The sequence below is a fragment of the Python bivittatus genome, unplaced genomic scaffold, assembly GCF_059951505.1.
Source record: "Python bivittatus isolate LINGU-HERP-01145 unplaced genomic scaffold, Pbiv_v1 ctg000840_np1212, whole genome shotgun sequence".
In the NCBI taxonomy this organism is placed as follows: Eukaryota; Metazoa; Chordata; class Lepidosauria; order Squamata; family Pythonidae; genus Python; species Python bivittatus.
Genome location: NW_028277113.1, coordinates 3,084,923 through 3,100,225, shown reverse-complemented (window position 1 = coordinate 3,100,225; position 15,303 = coordinate 3,084,923).

The window sequence follows — 15,303 nt, the reverse complement described above, 5'->3', positions numbered from 1 at the left end:
TACAATAAGTTGATTAATGTACCTAGGTGTTTTAAATCTGGTTCCCTAACTCAGCACATCTGATTATTATGCTGGGCTCACTATGAACTTCTTTTCTTTGTCTGAGCATCAAACTGGCAACTTCTTAAAAGCTTCTTAAAAGAGAACTTATATTTATTTATCTTTGCTTCCCTGTGACTACGAGGACTGATAGTTATCAACCAAAGTTAGAAGGGTGATTTCTGTGAGTGAAAAACTAACTTTAAGGCATAACCTCATCTCAATTAAGGCCACTTTGAGACCCACATTTGATACACAATGGGCCACCTGCAGCAGTTTCTTCCAAATTTTAGTCTGAGTGGTTTTATCTGTACTAAAATTAAAGCACAAGCATAGCTGTATTCCACATAAGAGCTATGGTAGTGTCTTGACCACAAATAGTTGTATTACTACAGGGACACTTTTCTTTCTATAGCTTACAATGAAATTTTCCCAAATAGTCAATTTCCCCTTCACCATGATAATCAGAAGTCAACATTTCATTAAGAAACAAATACATAAAAGAAGAGTTAATTATCCTTGTTAGAACTACACAAGTAAAAAAAGAAAGAAACGGTATCCTTCACAAAGCCAACACTACCATCACCCAAACCCTCAGAGCTGTTTCTTCAGCAGTTTGTAATCATCCTGGCCACAGCAGTTGCAGGAATAGCCATGGCTAAGTGTGCTCTTTCTATCCAACCAATGAGAGAACTCAAAAATTGGTCCTCAAACAGCAACCCCACCCCTTACTTGACTGCATTTTCTTCAGTAAAGGGGGGGAAAGGCAGCTACATAGCCCATGGTCTCTTCTCAGCTGTAGGGAGGAGGGAAAGCCACAAAGTTAGGAAGCAAGGATAGGTGAAAGTTCCTACCAGTAGAAAAGCAGCTTTGTAGAGCTCAAGTGGGTTCACATTGCAAAATGGGAAAATTTGCAATTTATTTGGGGCAGTCAAACCAGAAGAAAATCAGCTTAGCTGATTAGTAGACACTAATATAAGAATTCAAAGGCACAAGGATATTGTAGAAGTGGTGCCAACACCCCATGCTGAAGGAAGGAATTTAGCCTTTAATGCGTTCAAATTCTTCACAACACCTTTTAAATTCAGGTGTTCACAAAAATCAGCTAAAGATCTCATGAGCTTACTTTTCCTTCCCCTGGCCCCCTTCACCACTTCCACAGCAAATGTTGATAGGGTGCAAGGAGTTGCATAGTTCTTCTGACAAGCCATAAGTAGATCCAAACTATAGCTAGATCTACACAAGCCACACTAGGTCCTAATGTGATGTGTGAACACAATGCTGTCTTGGCTCTAAAGTTTTGGGTTTTTTTGTTTTTTTTTACATCACATGCAATTTCATCTGTCATTAGAATTATGATGAATTCTTAAAGCCTGTCCTTAAAAAGAGGTAGAACAATATTTAATTCATGAATATAACATGATCTTCAAGAGGACTTATTATAGAATTTGCTTTGCTTTTTTACTTCTACCTCCCCTGCTCAGGTTTAAGAATGAATCAGATTCAAATTTCAGCTATGACTAAGAGTCCATAGCAAGGAAGAACAGGAAATGAATACCATCTGCATTGTAAAACAGAAGAAATACCTGTATTAGAAAGCAGCATTAAAGCATTATACCTTCTTTCCTTCAGAACAAAGGATAACAGTTTCATTTGTTCGAAAGAAGCGTGTAATGTAACGAGCTGAGTTACATTAGGAAAGAAAAAGGAAAAAAAAGAGAGAATTGTATAAAAACATTGCAGGAACAATGTTTCTTTATCTGTCTCCAGTTTCAAGTCCACCCATGGCTTAGGTGACAAAATGGCTCTTTTGCAGTGAACACCTTTAAATGCAGATATGACTGTTCACTCCTTTGCTATTAGATTACAAGCAGTCAAATTCTGCTGTGAGCCAAAAGTTAATGGGAGAGGTTTGCATTGTGACATCTCACGACCATATGCTACATATATATCACATTTCCAAAGGAATTAGGATGCTGACTGATGATATAAGCATCACTGTAATAGTGAACTCAGGAAATGAACGCTGACAGAAATAGCACTGAGAAAAAAAGGAGGAAATATCACTGCTTTCCAAGGAATCCCACATTTGCAGAAGTACAAAAAATATCTTGGAAGGAAGAAGGAGACACCAGATAACTTATTGGAAACTGAGCCATAGGCACCTGTACCAGATGATAACAGAATTTTGAAAGTGTGTAACCGTAAAAAACCCATCCTTTCATACTTGCATTCTGAATATGTAATTCACAGGGTTTGCACTGTAAAGGCACAGTCATCATTTCATCATCTGCCCTTTGCTCACTTTTATTTGGAAGGAAGATACTGTAATATTTGTTGCAGGTTCTATTGGAAACTCTGCTCTAAAGCTGGATATAATTTTAAAAACAATATATTCAAATAATACATTGAGCATTACATTAGGACTTCATTTTACTGATTCATGCTATGTTTAGGGACTTTTTTTAGCTTTAAAAATAATAAGCACAAACTTATTGGCTAGTCTAATGATATTTTATGGAGGCAAAATTCCTCAAACAGAATAAATTCTGAGACATCCTCCTTCAGCTTTGTATATAATTACAGACTACTTTTCTAAAAAAAAAAATAAATACATAAATTATATGCTACTTAACTATATATACACACGTATCTGAGCTTTTCATATGTATATAGGAAAATTATTCATATATATGTCTCTATGTGTATGTGTATCTATTACATCATAGCTAATAGACTCATTCAATGACTAAATGTTGGCTGGGGAAAAGAAAAAGGAAAGAAGGGAGTTTAGAATAGATTACCTTAGATTAGATTAGCTCTGTATCAACCTTCCTGCTTACAATTCTCCATTTTCCCATCACCTGATACTTGACCTTTTTCATTAAAAATACAAGAACCTGCTAACTTCAGGCCAAATTCTGCTCTTAAGCCATGGTCCCACTCCCTGAGGTACTCAAAGAAATTACAGTTTCAAACATCAAAGATGGAATGATGAGGCTACAAAGTATCTTTAGGAGATCAGGAATTCCCCACACTGGAAACTGTTTCAAAGATGGGAACAGAAAAGTGGAACACTCACCACATTTCATTCATTCCATAATGAATAATAGAGGCCTGCAAAACCTATGTCTCTAAAACCTGAATTCAACCTGCAAATCATGTACAGTGTGACCTGGTCATTGGTAACCCCCCTACCTCAAAATCCTGGGTAAGAAACAAATCCAAAAGCTTCTGTTGGGCTGCCCAATGTGGCCAGCAGATTGGATTTGGCTCAATAAGTTACAAATAGTACATTCCTGAATGGAATATAATTGAAACTAGCATTCATCCAAACTTATTATTTTGTCTCTAATCTATAGAACTGATATTGAAAGAAGGCTGTGAGAGGTGCAAGATACACAACAGAACTTATGTACTACAATAACTTTTTTCTCCTGGGAGCCACTAATTGATTTTGAAAGGAACAATCTTTTATCTTTTCCCTTTCAGCTGGTGAACAGTGTGGTAGAAAAGTCCAGGAAGCAGGCAAAATAGATTGTTTTAAAGCACTAACAATGAGACAGGGTTGAAATAGCTTCTAGGGAGATATGATTTGTGATAATAAAACAAATGCTATTCTACTCACTGAAGGAACCATTAAAGTTATTATTTTATTAAAAGTTAAACAAAGAACTTAGGCAGAAATATATAGACAGAAAGAATCATGGTATTAATAATGTATTTGATTAGTGAACCTTCTTTAACTGCAACTTCAGTTCTATAATCCCCCTTTTTTCAATATGCCATTTAATTAAATTGTAGTGCTCAGTGTAGATGTTTTCTCAGAGATTCAAAAGGTTCAAATCTTGCATTCTTTTCACCTTACATATAAAGAAATGTGTCAATTTTATGAAGTTGTAAAGAGTTTAAAACCAGCAATGGCAGTGGTGTCCATGCGTATATGGGTGTGTCAAACAAGCCAGATGATGGATGTGTCATCGCACGCACATACAAAAGGGATGGGGCTTGGAACATGATGACACAGCCACCTCTGAGCAATGGACACATTACAACATGCTCAAGGAAAACCACGTTTCCTCGAGTGTGCTGTAATATCATGTAATGTGCTGGGGAGACGTGTCAATTGCCAGGTGGAGCTGAAGCAAATAATGGGTAGAACCAGAGCCAGACGTGGAGGTGGCCAACCATTCTCCCTTCTTAAGACATTTGCTTTGCTCTCCTCTCTGTCTGAGTCATCCTTTTCTTTTACTTCCAGTGTAACAGAAGGGGGAGCACATCTCACTCTTGCCACAGTTCTGAACTATTTCCTTGCTGAAAGTTTTAGAAATTAGGCCAAGGGCTATATAGCATCTTTTTACCCAAACATTTAAGTGTACATAACTTGTTAGGTTACCTTTGTAAATTGTTGCTGACATTTTATTATTTTTTAAAAGACAATGGTAAAAAAAAATTAATTGTATTGTTCTTAATTGCATTTTTAAAGGAGTTCTTGTTATACTCTACACTCACCTGTTATCTCAAGTGACAAAGGCTGGGATAGAAATGTTTTCCTATGCAGGAGAATTTGAAGAATTGTTGTATGTGGTGTTAAGTACACTGGGAACAGGGACTTCCCCAATCAACAAACTTATAGCAACCAAATCACCTTGGGGGGGGGGGGAGTTTAAGCAAAATGTAGGGGCAATTCTAACCAGAAAGCAAACACTATTTGTTTTTAGGAATTGACTTACGGAAGCCTTGCTGTGGCAATTTAATCATTTCACGCTAAAAGAGAGTTTTGGGATCACAAACTTATGGAAATAAATATGTTTCGAATTCATTTGAGACATTGAAATGACAATATTCAAAACTTACATTGCTAAGCTATACCTTATCCATTATAATGGTAGTTATATCTTAAATTTAGACAGTTTCTGCTCAACAGTATCAATGTTTATTTGGAACATCTATCACCAAGCACTTTAACAATATAGACATACAGACTATAATTAAAAAGTACAGAGTGGAATAGTTTAACTTGAAGATTCATTAATAAAGCTCTGTTTGCTAAGTGGCTTAATAAACATATGCTGAGTGCAGTTATATTCCCACCAGGAAATGTAAAATGCTCTTTAAAACAGTGAAATTACCATAATTGACAGAACACAGATGCTGTTTAATAATCTAACCAATTGCACTCTCAATGGGAATCCTCATTAATTCTATTTTAAGGCATAGTGCAATTCACCTGTATTTAAGATAATTAGTATTGAAAGCCAGGTAAGCAGAACAGTTAATGATGCTAAGTTTGATGACTTTGCTACAGCAGGAACAATACTTAAAGTTTGACAACAATGAGTTAGCCTTTTTCTGTTTAATACCCTCCTCCCCAATATTGTTGAAAATCAAAATTATTTTTCAAATAGTCTGGAGACCTAGACTTAATTCTTTGACATGGACAGAAAAACACTTTCCTGGATAGCTTTCTCCTCAAACTGCATGAAACATGACAATATAATGTGCATGTTCTAGCACTTAAAAATACTTTCTCTGTTGCTGATACTGTTATGAATGAGCAAATAGATATATTTCCTAAGGGACCAAATATCATAATCATCAATATATACGCACACAAAGCTTTATAGACTAGCAGCAAGGTAAAAGAACAAATCTACAGATCAAACATAATCCCCTCCCCCACCCCAGAAAAAACCTATATAAAAACTAGGCCTTGCAATTTCATAGACATTTAACTTAACCTGATCCTTTTTTTTTTTTGCTTCCAGACTTAAAAAAAATCATTGGAGGATGTATTTTTAAAAAGAAACTGGCAAATGAGTTGCACATATATCTCTGATAAATAGTAGCTTAGGGCTGAACACACTTCGATACCTTGAGTCTGTCTGATTTGATACGCAAGATGTAGATTCAGCCAAATACTATGCACAACCCTATCGAAAGACAATGCTGTAGATGCTACTTGCTCATTTTAGTTGCTGAAGGTAATTTTCACTATGTCAATGAACTGCAATAAGCTTCAGGCTCATAGGCTTCCCCTCCTTATTTTCCTCGTTTATGTATGAGGAAATGTAGCTAGATTAGAGTTGGCTTAGACATCCAACCTTAATATATATATATTTTGCTTAAACAAGCCAGGATCTGAATCCCCAATTTGACCTTGGATTGCTGTTACCAAACATAACTTAAACCAATTGGGTAGAACTCAATGTACCCTCACATACCTTATATATAGTCACTCCAAAAATTGTCATTGAATTGCAATTAGTAGCATGGCAGAGGGGAAGTTTTTAAAAAAATGGTATTTTGGAGTTTGCAATATTAAATGTCACAGTGAAAAAAACTGGACTAAAATTAAAATCAAAGAAGGCCAAAGTAATGTCAACAGGTAGAAAAACCCGGCTTAGAATTGACAATGAAGGTGGATAGCTTCTAACTTTTAGGATCAATCAACAAAATAAAGGAATGAGCAGTCAAGCAATACACCACAGACTTAGCTCTTCGTAGAGCAGCCATGAAGGCCTTGGAAAATATATTCAAATGCCATGATGGGTCTATACCTACAAAATCAGAATCATGCAAGCCATGGTATTCCCTGGGACACTCTATGGAAGTGAAAGTTGAACTTTGAAGAAGCAGGATAGGAAGAGTATGGAGGTTTTTGAACATTGGTTTTGGAGACTACCATTGAAACCAAGAAAACCAACAATCAGTGTATCGGTTAACAAATCAGACTAGAGTATTCACGTGAGGCAGAATGATCAGACTCAAATTATCCTATTCACACACATTATGTGAAGATTTAGGTGGAAGGAAAGAGAAGAAGAGAATGATCAGCAGCAAAGTGGATGGGCTTAGTTACAGGGGTGATGAGTGCACTGTTGGAAGACCTGAAAGACCAGGTTAGGTACAGATCGTCGTGGATATCTATGTGGTTACTAATATTCACAATGACTAGATGGAACATAATTAATAATCAAAATATTAGATGTGGTTAATGGAAATCAAAATTTAGTTTTTGTCCTGGTCTTGCCTACTTTTTATTGATATAGCCATAAAAAATGGGGTGGAATAAGAGTGCATATGACCCCCAAGATGTTTGACATTTCAGAATATTTCTGGCTCCATGTGTCTTTTATAACTGATGTATTCAATTGTTTGAATTAAACAGTTAATTTTCTCCTCCTCCTTCATGATTCAGTCCCAAAGGACCTGAAGAACCTTTTTAATAGAGTCTATAATGTTTTTAGTGTGTGTACACACATACATACATACATACATACGTATAAACGTTATAGACTATATTTTAAAAAAAGACAACTCTTGAATATAAACAGAAAGATGCTAAAAATAGTGGCCTACCTGAAACAGGTTGCAAATAATAGGAACAATCCCTATTACACAGGAACTGCTGAAACATAAGTAAACAGCATTGGGAGATACATTCAAAAATACTTTTCAGGTCAGCAAGTATAGAAGTCCACTCTCCAAAATGCACAAAGTCCCAAGCGTTCTTTGAAGAGCCAGAATAGTGCTGTGATTTTTTAATCATGAAGTATTTATCCCACTCAGATAGCTGGGATATTTATTAATCGTATGCCCAGTGCTACTTTAAAACCTGGGCAGATGGGCAGCAAGCCACAGCTGTCAATACTGAACACTTTTGGATTTCTTTATGTATTTCTTTTCAGATCGCTTACACAAGGGAAAACCTCCTGATCATTACAAGGTTACATTGTTTACACTCCATTTCACTGCTGTTCAACTAAGCTGAGGAAGCAAAAGTTCCAAAGGACTGAGTCTCCAAATTATACCTTTTGAGGCTGAAGTGAGGTTCTTAAGATCCAAATCTCTCTCAGCCAAAGAAATGTATAAGCAAGTTTTCAAAGAGAAATAACTTTAACGTATTTTAACATGCAAGAAAGATGGAAACAGAGATCTAGAAGAATCACTAGACTATACTTTCCCAACTCAGCTTAGTCAATATATCCTGAAGGCTAGAGATGTAAAGAACGTCCACCCCCATCCCCACCCACCTGGGAAATTTGCAAAGCATATTTTCTCCTCAACATTTCTCAGATGTTCCTCTCAAGCAACAACCTTTTTTTGTTCCCGCAGAATTGCATCTTTAGATATGGTAATTTAAGTCCAAGTCTTTTTATTTTAAATAATTTATCATTTATCATGCAATGCAATGCCACGGGGATCTATATTTTAAAAATGAAGTGGAATGGAATAACCTTTACCTTTAATATAAAAACACACTAAATGTAACAGTAAAACACATAAAATCAAATAGCAAAAAACCACAAGGAAGACCATTAGAAATTCCACCACAATATTATGGGCTCTCAAATCCCAAGGTGACTACAAATATTTTCCAGCAAATTTTTGGAACAAATTTCAATGAAGCTTTATTGCTAGAATATGAATGTTCCAATGCATGTCTGCAACACTAGGAACACTAGATCGTTTCTCTTTTTAGTTGATATGAAATTAATTTCTACAGGGTGTAACAACCAGGAAAACCTCTGAACATGATCACACTGGGTGAGATATGAAAGAAGGGATTCTGGTTCCAAGCTGTTTAAGCCTTAATAGCTTCCTTCCTTCCTTCCTTCCTTCCTTCCTTCCTTCCTTCCTTCCTTCCTTCCTTCCTTCCTTCCTTCCTTCCTTCCTTCTGCCTTCAAGTCAGTGTTGACTTCTGGTGACTGCCTAGACAAGTCCCTGAAGTTTTCTCGGCAAGATTTCAGAGGTGGCTTGCCATGACCTTCTTTCGAGTGCTGAGAGAGAGTGACTGGCCCAAGGTGCCTATGACAGGACTAGAACTCACAGTCTCCTGGTTTGTAGCCTGATGCTTTAACCACTACACCAAATTGGCTCTTGTTAATAAGCTAATAGCAATATCTCAGATTCAACTTAGTTTCAGCCATCACTGCAGTGGAGTCATTTCAGCAGTGATTGAAATAGGGCAATGGCTAAGTATGCAAGCAAGAAATGCTGCTGTATTTTGCCCTGGATGTCCCTTCTTTATAATTCATGATGGCTCCCCTCCCCCCCCCCCCCCCCAGAACTTCTTACACTAAATAAGATGTGAGGCTATCAAAATGTGGGCCAACAATCCTGGTAGCTGATATATCAGCCAAGTGTGGTCAAAGGTGTTCCTTGTCACTGCAGTTGTTTTGGTCTTTAATGATGGTGGTGACTCCAAATGCATATCCAAAGTAGGCATCTGCTCCTTCAGGAGTAAGCCAACACCATCCAGGATGACAACATCCTGACATAGGAGCTATCTCTTCACAGGAACTCCACCCTGCCGTGACTCAGTCTCAGTTGGCATTTTCTTATGTTCTTACCTTGAAAATTAGCTTTGGATATATTCTGGTGAGAATGTTTCTGCATTTTTCTTTTCATTTGCTAATGCCTTTTCAATTGCTGTGGGGAAAAAGGTGAAAACTCACTGGAGGAGAAATGCAGATTGCATAAAACAAAACCCTTCAAATTAGATATATATTTTTTTTCTTTTCATATCCTCTTTCATATATTATCTTCTCAGTCCTTATCCCCAAGATGCCTCACAACTTTCTTGTTAAAGCTACTGGAAAACTAACATAACACCTCTCTTTCATAAGATGATAATAAATGTGTCATTTCCTTGCATTGGGTAGGGGGGAGTTTCAGAAAATATAAAAACAGATAGGAATATTTGAATAGCTAAAGCAATGTGGATGCAGGAAGGCACTGCCAAATGGCAGATTTCTTTCTTTTTGATCATAAAGAGCCACTCCCAGAAAAGGCATGCTGGGAAAATAGTTTTAGAGCTACAGTATACGGAACAGCGGACAACATGAATATTTAAAGATGAGGAGAGGCAATGGTAATTTAGTGCGCTTTATATTTTAAAAAATCTGAAAACCAATATGAAGAAGAATTTCATAAGCAAGGGGCTGTATTAACACATTTTCTTGCATTGTGTTAATTTAATTCAAAAGGAAGCAAGCATTATGAGATTTGTGGAAGAACTGTGCTAAATTAAAATAACAAGTGATGACATTAAACTTTGATGCAAGTATATTGCTTGGCCATATGCAAACTATTGCTGCTTTCATCCATGAAGCTGACAATGAGGTATAGTCCAAAGATCAGCCAGGGTATTGCTGGCTTTAGAAGTAGGAATGAGTGTATAACTGATGTCCTCACTGCAAACACATCCCACATAACATTAGAAAGGCTCATGGTTGCCCCTGTCCTTTTCATGAACAGGTATGAGGTACTGTTGAAAAAAAGGAAGAAAGCAAAATAATGCCAGTAGAATATGAGGCCTGTAAGAAAACCACATGAAAACAACAGTGAGGTGACTAGAACTGGAGGCCACACCTTCAGTGGCCAAGAGATAGCTGAGACAATTCCAAACCAAAAATCAGACAGCCTATCCATTACAGGAACCTAAGGATTCAAAGAAAGTGATGTGGCAATAATTAGGAACACTCTTTTCTTTGTGGTTATATTTGTGGCTAACCAGTGTTTTGAGATAGGGAAAATTGCATAAGTCATGGCCTGAGCACAGAACAGTGTCATGGGGCAGAGGATAAAATTGGGATTGTCGTTTGATTCTGGTGATGCTGAAAAAAGGCTCATATTTTGGATTGGAATCCATTTTCTTTCCTGGAGGAAATTTACAGGCTTTGGCACATGTGGATGATGGGAAATTCACATTGAGATCTCAGGGGCTTGGCATATCTTGTATATGTGTGTGTGTTTGTGTGTGTGTGTGTGTGTATTGATGTCTTCTTAATGTCTATTGAATAGAAGGGCATTGTTCAACTTGATGGGTTGCAAATTGAGAGGCCTGCATTATACCCTGACCCCCCCCAAAAAAAATGTTCTCTCATCCAGGTTGCCTAAAATTAGCATATAGAATCATGTCCTCCATACGCTTGAGAATTTATGGCAATTGGCAAGCTTCTATACATGTTCTCAGCTGTAGGAAAAGGTTATCTTGTTCCTCCTGCTCTTTATATGAAATGGATGTGAATTTCTGAAATGAAAGTGCTGAATTCAGCAACTACAGTTCATTCTGACTGGATCGCCTTTATAGCCTTTGATAGATTTGATTCACACCCGTTATGAATTCTCTGATATATTCTGACATTATATATGTCACTCAAACATAAGTCAATTTGCTCTGCATACACCAGAAACACTTTGCTTCACTGATTAATGCCTACAAAATTAGGAAAGATGTTCTGTTCAGATCTAGGCAAAGTAAAAGAGATTTGATGGACATGGTAACTTTTCTACAATTATTTAGCTCTGCTTTAGTAATCTTTTTTGTTTAAGCCATGGCATTATTCATCACTATTCATTTCATTTTTTTAAAAAATGAGTTTCTATTATATCATGCGTTAAAATTTTAAAAACATATAAACCAAAATAGCCCTGATCCTGAATAAAGGCCTTTTCCTATTAATGTCTAATTACTTTATTGATTTAATTCAGTTTTAAGGCCCTCTGACACCTCAATGACTCTGGACAGCTTACAATTAAAAAAAGAAATGACATATATAAAAACACATCGCCAATCCGAAGGCTAACTCAATATCACAACCCTCCCCCTCAATAATAGAAACTCCACAACCATCCTATTCCAAGACCTGGGAGAACAACCAAGTTTTAAGAATTTTCAGAAAGTCATTAAGGTGGGAGCAGTATGGATCTCCAAAGGGATGTCATTCCAGACGGTAGGTCTCACCACTGAGAAGGCATGCTTCCTGGGTCCTGCAAGATGATATTGTTTGATTGATGGGACCCAAAGCACATTCATGCTGCATGACCGTACAGGATGGGCATAAACATCTTAAAACAAATGTTTCTCAAGTAGCCAGGCCCTATGGCATGAAAGGCTTTATAGGCGGTAACTAGCACCTTGAATTGCACCTGGAAACTCACTGGCAACCAGTGCAGCTCGTAGAGCGGAAGTGACACATGCACATATCAAAGCATGCCCAACACTGCCCATATATTCTAGACTAGCTGTAGCTTCTGAGTGGTCTTCAAGGGAAGTCCCATGTAGGGCACATTGCAGTAGTCTAACTACAAGGCGATGAGTGTGAGAGAGCTTTCCAATTCAGGAGCAGGTACAACTTTTATACCAGATGGGGCTATGGAAAGGCCTTCTTGGTCACAGTTACCATCTGCTCTTTGAGCAGGAGCTGTTAGTCCAACATAACCCTCAGATTGTGCACAAATCTTACACGGGAGATTGCAACTCAATAAGACTAAAGATGGAATATCCCCAGAACTGGGGGCCCAAAACAAACATAGCCACTCAGTCTCATCAGGATTGAACCTGAATCTGCTCCTCCCCATCCAGACTCATCCACCTCCAGACAAAACTTCAACAGCTTTTCTTGGTCATTTCAGGGTCGAAATGTACAACTGGACATCATCAGCACATTGATGTTACCTGACCTCAGACTGCTGGAAAACATCACCTATATTAACATACAAGATACAAACATTATCTTGCAACATATTTTTTTTTCTGCCCTGTTGCCTACATTTTGTCCCCCAACCCATAAGTGAGGTAGAGCTACTAAAGTTGCATTTTCCCCCTTAGTGCAACATTCTCTGAGGATAGCTTTAAGATGTACAGAATCTGTTAGGTGCTTACCTGGAGGTAGGTTTTAGAACTGCAGACAACAGAAGAAAACTAGAATTTGGCAACTCAGACAGAAAAACATCATCAAGACCTCTTCACTGAAGGTTATGGACCATAATTTACCAGGCTGGTCCCGTGCATGTTAGCAGATAGGTATTTTTCAACTTCCCAAGAGAGAGAATGACTGGCTCAAAGTCAACCGGCCAGCTTCTGTGACTAAGGGGGTTGTGACCTAGAACCTGGGTCTCTCTATCCCTAGTCCAGTACCTTAACCACTATAGCACAGTGGCTGATGTATACAGTTTGTATATGTATATGTATATGTGTTGGTGTGTGCCTGTGCCTATGTTTGTATATGTCTATGTAAATACATTGGTTATACCTTTAGAAAAATATTTTCAACTAGTATAGATTATTCTAGGTCAAGTTTTATTTGATATGATGGTGCTTAGAGCTACTGTAACATGACATATGAAGGGAAGTTACACAAAATATATTAAGAGATGGGCCACTTTTTCTTTTGCTTTGTAGGACGAGCAAAAAAACCAGCATGCAGGAGGAAGCACCTAAGGCACTCTTAGCTCTCTTCTGATTTGATCCGGTAGTGGCAGTGAGGAGAATCCTGACTGGAAAGAGCCTGCACATATAGTAATCCATTCCTTGACCCTAGCCAGGTTTTAAAGGACACCTGTTTAGAAAAGTAAGCTAGTCCAGATTTCTTTTCCTCCATGAAGAGGAGTCTAGTGATAAGAAAAAGAATTGTGGCAAAAAGAACAGGAGGGCAGGACTCATCCCACTGAGTTCAATAGCTACTTTTGGACATTGCCATCACTGAGCAAGCCTCTCAGGTCAGAGGGATTCCGTGCTGTTGGGTTCAACAGTTGCTGTTGTTTGAAGTTATTTTTGTATTATGTATCTAATACTGGAGATTAAGAGGGTTAACGGTTTCACTGCAAATGGAAAAAGAGAGTTGTTCTTAACTTTGATTCTGAATGCAAGTAATATGTAAAGTTGTCTTCTCTGATCATAAGTAGAAGCTTAGTCTTGTCCCAAATTATTTATTTATTTTTATTGGTATCACTTTATATGGCCACCCATATAACAAGAATCAGAATACAATATAAATACTGTAATCTAGGGAGGGTGGGAGAAATGCCCTTAGACCCCTTGTCGGAGAATTGGCAAACACTAAAATAGCAGCCACGACTGCTATGCTGAAATCACACAAATGGCAAATGTAAAAAAAAAAAAAATTATGAAAGTAAAGTAAAGTAAAGTAAAGTAAAGTAAAGTAAAGTAAAGTAAAGTAAAGTAAAGTAAAGTAAAGTAAAGTAAAGTAAAGTAAAGTAAAACAAAACTTACTGCACTGGACGCCAGACACACAACTCATGGTTACAACTAGGGGGAAGAACCAAATATTCAGGGCATACTTAAAGGCCAACAGGGGTGGAACCAACCACATTTTGGGAGAGAGGAAGTTGTTCAAAGGCCAGGAGTTGCAACAGAGAAGGCACACCTCTTGGGTCCCATAAGGTGATACTGTTTAATTGATGGGACCCAAAGCATGCTAATCCTCAGATCTTGTACAACAGGCAGAGGTGGTCCTGCAAATACATGCATGCTACATGTGTGTGTATATATACATCTCTGTGAGGGTATAATCAGAGTAGGGGCATATGAGTTGCCTCTCTCTGTGTTTATTCTGTTCCCTCATGTTGCATCTCTGTGTTTGTGTATGCATATGTGTGCATTCGGATGTACAGGATGGGCTGCATATGTTCTGCTCTGGGTCACATGACTGGGGAGGAGGCTTAGAATAGAGGAGCCGGCAGCATACTGAGTTGTTGCTGAACAGTCTTTCCGTTGGGATTCATTCCCCCCCCCCCCCCGGCATCTCCCAACTATATCTGGTCCATTTCTTCTGCAGGCTTCTCCCACACCAAATTTAGTCCTGTTCTACTCCATTTCCAAAGAATTAGCCTGAGGATAGATGGTGTTTTGTTTGGTTGGAAAGAATAAAAAGGGACTTATCTACATGTTACTGCCCTTGTCTCTAGACTGAACATATCAAAGCTCAAGAAACTATCCTTTATTACAGAGAAAATGTTACTTTAACAATCTTAGACATTTTTTTTTTCCAGTCAGTCCCTAATCCCAGTTGGTGCACCACTTCAGCAACACCAAAAAGTTCAATGTGCGTCTATCAATCTTACTTTGAAAACCCTGATAAACCAGATTAGACATCATCTTGGGAAGATCTTTGTTTCAATGAGCAATATACTTTTCTTAGGGCCTCTTGCAGATTCCTTGGTGCCTTGAGTTATTTATAAGGGGAAACAAATGGCTCTCTCAGATTAGGTCACCTTTCTGAATAGTTCAGATCACTGTAGTGTGATGGCCTTCAACCATGGGGAAAAAAAATTGATATAGAAACCTGCAGAATTTTTTAAGTGAATCTGAACTAGAGGGTTAAATAATGTAGCTTAACTTTGTATTCCAAAGACTAGCCTCATTGATGTGCTTCACATGTTTTGCTCTACAGTTATTTCTTCTGTTTCATTCTCTTATTAGACTAATAGAATAGTAAATAGAAGTAGACTAGA